The sequence below is a fragment of the Eleutherodactylus coqui genome, chromosome 1, assembly GCF_035609145.1.
Source record: "Eleutherodactylus coqui strain aEleCoq1 chromosome 1, aEleCoq1.hap1, whole genome shotgun sequence".
Lineage (NCBI taxonomy): Eukaryota > Metazoa > Chordata > Amphibia > Anura > Eleutherodactylidae > Eleutherodactylus > Eleutherodactylus coqui.
In genome coordinates, this window is record NC_089837.1 from 379,204,401 (window position 1) to 379,214,105 (window position 9,705).

Here is a 9,705-nt window from a genome sequence, read left to right on the forward strand (position 1 = left end):
AAATCATACGTCGTGAGGAGCCCCGCCCCCTGACGGGTTGGCACTTTGTGATAAATGATTGGATTTTGGGTTGCAGTTTGGTTTGCCATCACTGCTCTAGGGTATGGAGGAAATTCCGCAACTGCTGTGGACCAGATGGTCCAGATCTCAGCAGCCCAGACCTTACAAGATCTGGGATCTTAGTTTAGCGTTAGACAGCCTCTGCGAACCTCTCTTTAAGACCCATACATTTGGTATCGCTTAAAAACCTATCAATTAAAGTACCCTTACTGATAGTTATTACAACCATGGGACGGATTAGTGAAATTCGGGAATTACCCTGTAGAGTTAAAGGTGCTTGACGATAGATCTAGTCGCATGACTATCCTATGTCTTTTTTTCTAAATCCGTGTCGTCGGCCCACATGGAACAGGGAATAATTCTGCCTTCCTTCTGTCAGGATTTTAAAATGATAAAGAACAGCGCTTGCACAGCTTAGATGTCTCAGGTGCAGTCCTGACCTATTTACGGGTCTCGCAAACCTTTAAAAAAATCATAACTTATTTCTTCAATTTCAGTGTCCGAATAAGGGAAAAGCAGGATACAAAGATACCATCGCTAGATGGATTAAAACATCAATGCAGGAAGCATATAAAGCCAAAGTTCAGCCTCCCTGTGAGGTGTTAAGAGTAGAGATGAGCAAGCATACTCGCTAAGGGCAATTATTCGATCGAGCATTGTCCTTAGCGAGTACCTGCCCGCTCGGAAGAAAAGGTTCGGCTGCCGGCGGGGAGGAACAGAGGGGAGAAATCTCTCCCTATCTCCCCCGCTCATTCCTGCTCACTGCCGCAACTCACCTCTCACCCACGCCGGCAGCCGAACCTTTTCTTCCGAGCGGGCAGGTACTCGCTAAGGACAATGCTCGATCGAGTAATTGTCCTTAGCGAGTATGCTCGCTCATCTCTAGTTAAGAGCCCATGCTAAAGGAGCTCTCACTTCCTCATGGGCTGAAGGTGGTGAAGCTCTACAGAACAGATTTGTAAAGCTGCAACACGGTCTAGCATGCCCACATTTTCTGGATGGATAGGGTGCTGGCCTTTTGGGCGGAAAATCCCCCAGGCCATTGTCGCCGTGGACCACCTACTGGAGTACTAAACTGCCTCTTGAAAGGATAGTAGCAGAAGAACTTTAAGGGCTCCCACACACTTGCGTTTTTTAACATTAGAAAGTCCCATTGACAATCGCGTTAACAAAAAATGCAAACGCAAGTGTGTGGGAGCCCTAAGGCTAGAGCTTTATTAAATGGGTTTCTATGGTCAAGCAACTAAACCAAGCCTACAACCATCTGTAGTGCCAAGACACTGCAAACTATGCCCCAAACCATAACTCCCTGCTGACCTAGTTACCATTGTACTTTTTGCTGAGGGAAAAACCCAGCATTTTCCGTAAAATCTCGATGTGGGGAATTCACAAAACAATCTGTGCCAGAATTATAGTGTTAAAAATAAAAGCTGCTCATTTTTGCACAAATGGGTACTTGCTCCAAAATTTGTAACACTTTGCCGTTTTACACTTCTCACTCCAGTTTTCCAAAGTAGGGAGCAGGGTTGAAAGGGTAGTGAACCTTTTAAAAAGTTGCAAAATGTGTTTCAATCCAGTAGAAGAGTGTGTGACATAAAAGTGACTAGTTGCATTTTTGAGTATGGCTGGAGATGTAGTTTTACCACTGTGTTGCATGCTGATGATAATTTGTTGCATATAATTGCTACATGGCCTCCAGCACAACAAACTTTTTTTTCCCACTGGTTAGCACTGAAATTGTTACTAACTTAAAAAGGTCCCAATCTGTAGTATCTTGGTGTGCTGAACACAAATATGACCATGAAAATGTTTTATTGGCTAGTTAGTTATTTCATATAGTTCATTTTCTATGTAAATCTATCCAGTAGCACTATAACATCTTTACAGTTACGATAACTTAAAGTGGCTACTGAATTCCATTGAGTACAGCTGGCACCTCTGTGGCGATTTGAAGGTAGTTACCCTTTTAATGGGACTGCAGCAGGAATATACAAAATTCATGTGTTTCTTGTGTGAGTGGGATAGCAGAGCAACGGAAATGCACTACTTGTGGAAGGAATGGACTTGCAGACCAAATGTAATAGTTGGAGAAAATATCCAGCACTCAAGGCTCACAAAATCCTGCTACCACCCCTTCACATCAAACTAGGTTTGATGAAGAACTTCGTGAAAGCCATGGACCGGACTTCACCCACTTTCCAATACCTTCATGGAAAATTCCCTCGACACAGCGAGGCAAAGATTAAAAAGGGAGTTTTTGTGGGTCCTCAGATTCAAAGAGCTCTTCAAAGATGACCGATTCAACAACTTGCTGCAGGGTGCTGCAAAACAAGCATGGAATGCTTTTCGCCTAGTATCTACGCCCTTTCTTGGGAATGTTAGGGCAGATAACTACCAGGAGCTAGTACAAGAGATGCTGATGCAGTATCAGAAACTTGGCTGCAATATATCTCTAAGGCCTCATGTCCACGGGGAAAATCAGATCCGCTGCAGATTCTACATGGAGAATCTGCAGCGGGTCCCTCCTGCCCCGCGGACATGAGCGCCGAAAATAAGAATTTAAAAGTATTTACCATCCGGCGCGGGCGGAGAAGATCAGCTGTTCCTCACGGCCGGATCTTCATTTTCGGCCGGCGGATGAATTCCTGACGCCGGCGGCACGTCGCCGGCACGTCGCCGACGTGCCGCGCGCATGCGCCGGGCACATCCGCCGAGCCGAAGCAAGGAAGGACCTTCCCCGCCCGCGCCGGATGGTAAATACTTTAAATTCCTATTTTAGGTCTCCCGCGGATCCGGACGGCTTCCATAGGCTTCAATAGAAGCCCGCGGGAGCCGTCCCCGCGGGAGACCCGCACGAAAATGGAGCATGGTCCGGATTTTTCCATGCTCCATTTTTTTTAAAATCCCTTTTATTGACGATCCGCGGGTATTTATCTACCCCGCGGGTGGTCAATGCATCCCTATGGGGTGCGGATCCGCATGCGGGAGATCCGCGGCGGATCTTAAATCATATTTTGCCCGTGGACATGAGCCCTAAAGATCCACTTCCTTCATTCCCATCTGGATTTCTTTCCAGACAACTGTGGTCTGGTTACTGATGAACATGGCGAACGTTTTCATCAAGTCATTGCAACAATGGAACAAAAGATACCACAGAAAATGGTCCACTACCATGCTGGCTGACTACTGCTGACACAGAGATGACCCAAATAGCTGGACAAGCGAGAGGCAAAGAAATCTAAGACGTAGTCTATGACTTTTTTTTTTTACACAGGTATTAACCAGAGGCCTTTTACGATTGGCATGCATTTCGTGATGTAAACAATTATTGCAGATTACAAAAAAAAGCAAAAACCAAAATTTTGTATTTTGACTGTCCTATTCGTGTTGAACACCTAAAAATTGATAAGAAATTACTAATTTTATTTCAGTAACATGACTTTTGTAAAAAAGAAATGTTGACGTATGTGTATATATATTTCCCTGTGTGTCAAAGCATGCTTATGGCATGTGAACTGGGAAGGGGCAGGAAGATTTTGTGGACATGTGTGGGCTTCTTGGTTGATCCTCTAAATAGCTATTACCTCAGTAAGTTGTACTCATATAAAAGATAAATTGGGGTCTACAGTCAGAATGGTCAAACACTTCTATATGTGTGTAGATCTCCTCTGAAAATGATATTCCAATCTCAAATATCCCATTTAAAATTTTTGCTTATAGAATCCTAGAATGGTAGAGTTGGAAGGGACCTCCAGGGTCATCGGGTCCATCCCCCTGCTCAGTGCAGGATTCACTAAATCATCCCAGACAGATATTTGTTCAGTCTTTGTTTGAACACTTCCATTGAAGGAGAACTCACCACCTCCCGTGGCAACCTGTTCCACTCATCGATCATCCTCAGTCAGAAAGTTTTTTTTCAATATCTAATTTCCTCCCTTTATTTCATCCCATTGCTTCTAGTCTTTACTTGTGCAAATGAGAATAGGGCTGATCCCTCTGCACTGCAACAGCCCTTCAGATATTTGTAGACAGCTATTAAAGGGGTTGTCCCACGAAAGAAAGTGGGGTTCAGTACTTCTGAATGGCCATATTAATGCACTTTGTAATGTACATCGTGCATTAATTATGAGCCATACAGAAGTTATTCACTTACCTGCTCCGTTGCTAGCGTCCCCGTCGCCATGGTGCCGTCCAATTTCAGCGTCTAATCGCCCGATTAGACGCGCTTGCGCAGTCCGGTCTTCTCCCTGGTGAATGGGGCCGCTCGTGCCGGAGAGCTGGTCCTCGTAGCTCCGCCCCGTGTGCCGATTCCAGCCAATCAGGAGGCTGGAATCGGCAATGGACCGCACAGAGCCCACGGTGCATCGTGGGTGAAGATCCCGGTGGCCATCTTGGTAAGGTAAGTAAGAAGTTGCCGCAGCGCGGCGATTCGGGTAAGTACTAAACCTTTTTTTTTTTTTTTTTTTTTTTTTTTAACCCATCCCTTGGGTTTGTCTCGCGCCGAACGGGGGGCCTATTGAATAAAAAAAAACAACCCGTTTCGGCGCGGGACAACCCCTTTAAGTCTCCTCTCAGCCTTCTTTTTTGCAAGCTAAACATTCCCAGATCCTTTAACGGTTCCTCATAAGACATGATTTGCAAACTGCTAACCATCTTGATAACTCTTCTCTGAACTTGCTCCAGTTTGTCGATGTCTTTTTTTAAAGTGAGGTGCCCAGAACTGGACACAGTATTCCAGATGAGGTCTGACTATGGTAGAGGGGAAAAATTACCTCACATGATCTAGACTCTATGCTTCTCTTAATACATCGTTAATGAAAGGTTATGTTTGTAGTTAGTGCAATCGATTTTCTGCAGCATTTTAAAGATATTGTTCCTCTTGTATCCCGTGCCCTCTTTGGAAGTGGATCCCAAACACTGGCCACCACCATGGTCCTACAGTAAACCTCAAGGATCGCTTTGGTAGCTTGGCCTATAGATATCTTAGTGTGAAGCAGAGTTAGCCAGAGCATGCATTGGTTGGTCTCCCTCTTCTGCAATAGCAGAGAACAGAACAGCTTACAGATATGTGCAGTGGCCAAGAAATGTCCGATCCAGCTCTTATTACCAATCTGATCAGAGTACTGCAGCGGAGCCCTTATTAAGCCTTTTACATTAATTTGTGCTACTGCTAATACAAGTTTGTTCCCACCTCTATACACAGTAAACAGGCAGTCATTCATTGTTGAACGACTGCCTGTTTACACAGGTCAATCGTCATTTCATTCTTATGCCAGCAGCAACTGGATGACGAATGATAAGCAAGTTATTGTTCAGTCAGATGCGGACAGCAGTTACACTGTACAAAGTCCCACAATTCAGCAAGAATCAGAAAGAGTATCGCTTAGTTTTAACCCTTTCCAATCCAATTTGTATCCTGGTTTTCCTAGGGGGCTTACTCTTTTTTCTGTCATTATACAACGGCGCTATATGTTGGCTAAAGCCAGTACTGCGTGAGGTGACACGTTGGATAGGCTCCAACAGCAGAGAGGCTGACAATATACAGTAAGAGAACCGCGATGGACGTCTTCCAACATCGGAGCTGTACAGCCTTAAATCATAATGTCTTTAGACGTCAGACAGAGGATTGGAGAGGGTTAAAGGTCACCAAGTGTGTTATTTCTATATAAATTAGAGCCAACAGCCCAGATTGTAGAGTCTGCACCCTCTGCATTGCACCAGCATGGGAGTTGAGCAGGATAAAATGTAGTAAGTGATGGTAAATGGGGACCAGGAGGGGGAAAGGAGGTGCCGAATGGCAGGGAGTACTGAAGAAGAGGGAATGAGGGAAGGGACAAGGCAACAATTAGTATAGTTGGAAAAACCATGCAGGGAGGTTTTTATAGTTCCCGCTATTCCTGCAGCTTATCCAAGGACAGCATGAGTGCATATGCAAGCTGTCAATCAGGAAGTTGATGGCCATAGGTGGTAAAATAGGGAGAGGAGAACACCCCTTTAAAAGAGAGACCTATAAATGCCTACAAGCTGTTCCTAGGGGTAGGTTACTGCATTTTATTACGGCATTCAGTAATGCAAAAACAGAAGTGATCAACAGACTCCTGGGCCTAGTAAAGTTGAAAGAAAAAAAAGTTGTGTTGGACATGCACATAATAAAAAGTTCTAAAATATATATGGAAATATTTTTAGCTGTTATGAGAAAAACAGGTTTTCTTCTCTGTAACCAGTACTTGTTTTCTGTGCTGAGGAGGGTAGCTATGGATTTCACTTGCTCTTCAAATTTTATCTGAACCACTGCTTATTGTAAAGCTAGAGATTTAAATAGGAAGTAATCTATAAGTCAAGAGTACTCAACTAGAAAACAGCAGTCCGCATGCAGACCAATCCCTGTAGACATAGTCAAACTACTCGTGTCCACTTGTACAGTGGGAGGGGGGGGGGGGGGGGGTTGGGATTTAGTCAGATACCAATTGTACAAGTTCTCCCACTTAAAGATGAGAGGCCTGTAATTGACATAGGTAGACCTCAACTATAAGAAACATGAGAAAACACATCCAGAAAATCACACTTAACGAATTTATTTGCAAATTATGGGGAAAAATAAGTATTTGGTCAATAACAAAAGTTCATCTCAATACTTTGTTATATATCCTTTATTGGCAATGACAGAGGTCAAATGTTTTCTGTAAGTCCTCATAAGATTGGCACACACTGTTGCTGGTATGTTGGCCTATTCCTTCATGCAGATCTCCTCAAGAGCAGTGATGTTTTGGGGCTGTCGCTGGGCAACACAGCCTTTCAACTCCCTCCAAAAGGTTTTCTATAGGGTTGAGACCTGGAGACTGGCTAGGCCACTCCAGGACCTAGAAATGCTTCTTACGAAGCCACTTCTTCGTTGCCCTTGCAATGTGCTTGGGATCATTGTCATTCTGAAAGACCCAGCCACGTTTCATCTTCAGTGCCCTTGCTGATGGAAGGAGGTTTGCACTCAAAATCTCATGATACATGGCCCCATTCATTCTTTCATGTATACGGATCAGTCGTCCTGATCCCTTTGCAGAGAAACAGCCCCAAAGCATGATGTTGCCACCCCCATGCTTCGCAGTAGGTATGGCGTTCTTTGGATGCAACTCAGCATTCTTTCTCCTCCAAACACGACGAGTTGTGTTTCTGCCAAACAGTTCTACTTTGGTTTAATCTGACCACATGACATTCTCCCAATACTCTTCTGGATCATCCAAATGCTCTCTAGCAAACTTCAGTCGGCCAAGGACATGTACTGGCTTAAGCAGGGGGACACATCTGGCACTGCAGGATCTGAGTCCCTGGTGGCATAGTGTTTTATTGATGGTAGCCTTTGTTACGTTGGTCCCAGCTCTCTGCAGGTCATTCACTAAGTTCCCCTGTGTGGTTCTGGGTTTTTTGCTCAACATTCTTGTGATCATTTTGACCCCACGGGGTGAGATCTTGCGTGCAGCCCCAGATCGAGGGAGATTAACAGTGGTCTTGTATCTCTTCTGTTTTCTAATTATTGCTCCCACAGTTGGTTTCTCCACACCAAGCTGCTTGCCTATTGCAGATTCAATCTTCCCAGTCTGGTGCAGGGCTACAATTTTGTTCCTGGGGTCCTTCGACAGCTCTTTGGTCTTCACCATAGTGGAGTTTGGAGTGTGACTGCTTGAGGTTGTGGACAGCTGTCTTTTATACTGGTAACACGTTCAAACAGGTGCCATTACTACAGGTAAGGAGTGGAGGACAGAGGAGCCTCTTAAAGAAGAAGAAGAAGTTACAGGTCTGCGAGACCCAGAAATTTTGCTTGTTTGTAGGTTACCAAATACTTATTTTCCACCATAATTTGCAAAAAAAAAAAAAATAGACAATGTGATTTTCTGGATGTGTTTTCTCGTGTCTCTCATAGTTGAGGTCTACCTATGACGTCAATTACAGGCCTCATCTTTTTAAGTGGAAGAGCTTGTACAATTGGTATCTGACTAAATACATACATTGGGGGAAAAAAGTATGTATGTATGTATGTATGTATGTATGCATGCTTGCATGCATGCATGCTTCTTATGCTCCACCCCTGGTGATGTCATCACTCCCACCCCCATCCCAGTGACACCATTGACGGTCCTACAACATATATGACCGACAGAAGAACACCACAGCTCTTGAAAAGGGGAGGACAAAAATAACAAAATGAGAATACAACTAAACCGTTATTATCTCAGACACAACTGAGCAGTCCTGACAGGAGACACCGACCTACCTCTACCACTGAGATCCGGTGGGCTGAAGGACTTGTGGTGATCTCACTGCTTTGGGAGGAGCAAAGCTGTGTTTGTCTTGTGTGGTAATCAAGGTACTGTGTGTGATGTGCGACCAGAAACACTGGTACTATAAATTTCCTAATAATTACCAGTACCGTGGATACTTAGGAGGAGAGCAGAGTCTCTTGCAAAGCATCTATGAGGTCAGTCAGAAGCAGAATTCTCACCGCTGCCCTGCACAAACCTCCTCTGTTCCGGAGACCAGACCTTGTGTGTTACAGCAGGAGAGAGCTGAAATGAACCGCTTTTTCCTCAGTCCAGGGAGATGGTGCATGTGTGTGCACTGGCTGTGTTCCCCATGTGTGTCTGCTTTTGCAGCTCTACAGCAGATTTGTCTGTTTGTAGGTCTGACCTGTCCCATAGAAATCTCAACATAAGAGATCCCAGTCTCCTTCCTCTCTGGTCTGTGCCTCAATCATCCCACTTTATGCCATAGGAGCCCTCAGCCTCCTCTGACTTTGTAATCATCAGTGCTCCTGTGTCTATCTACACTACTTCTAGTAAGATGCATCCTCTCTGCACAGTCTTACAGCTTGCCGTCTCCTAACCTTTTCCCTGCTTTCTCATCCCTATTTCTCCCTTAACAAAAGGTGTAATATCTCCTCTTTTGTTCCTCCCTTTGCCCTCCTTGTTGACTAGGCTCTGAATTAGTTTTAGGGATTTGAATTTTAGGGGCTGGTAAGGGTCTAAATGAGTTTAGGGGTCTGGTGAGTATGAAGTGTCAAATTTTCCCACTAACAAATATCAATAAAACTTGAAGTATAGCAGTACGCTAACAAGATGACAAACATGGCGTTGGTGCTCAGCTAGGACCTTTACCTGAACGTGAGACTGAGGTAAGTGGACCTTTACTAAAACTAGTTGAGTAACCTTGCTATAAGTCAAGTTTCACAAAGTTTCCTGCTTTTTTCCATAAAGGACCGTTTAGATCTTAATCACCTTCTATAGTCACATACAATGTACAGGATGGTCAATGCAAGACTCTGGACAGCTGGGGATGAGAATAATGTGCAGGACACACAGTGAGATATTACGAACAGCCAGGGAAGGGGATAATGCACAGGACGGCCAGTGCGAGACTATGGATGGCTGGGAGTGAAGAGAACCAGGTCACAGTTCATGTGATCTGGAGAGAAGAGGGAGGTAGTACCTGGTCACTGTTCATATGATCATGTGATTGGGGAGGGGACGTGCCAGGCTTTAGTTCATGTCACTGGGGAAGGGTAGAGGGGGCAGTTCATAATTGGGTGGGTGGGTCGGGTAGTAAGTTGCTGTCCACAGTTCATGTGATTGGGGAGAGGAGGGGGGCAACTGGCTA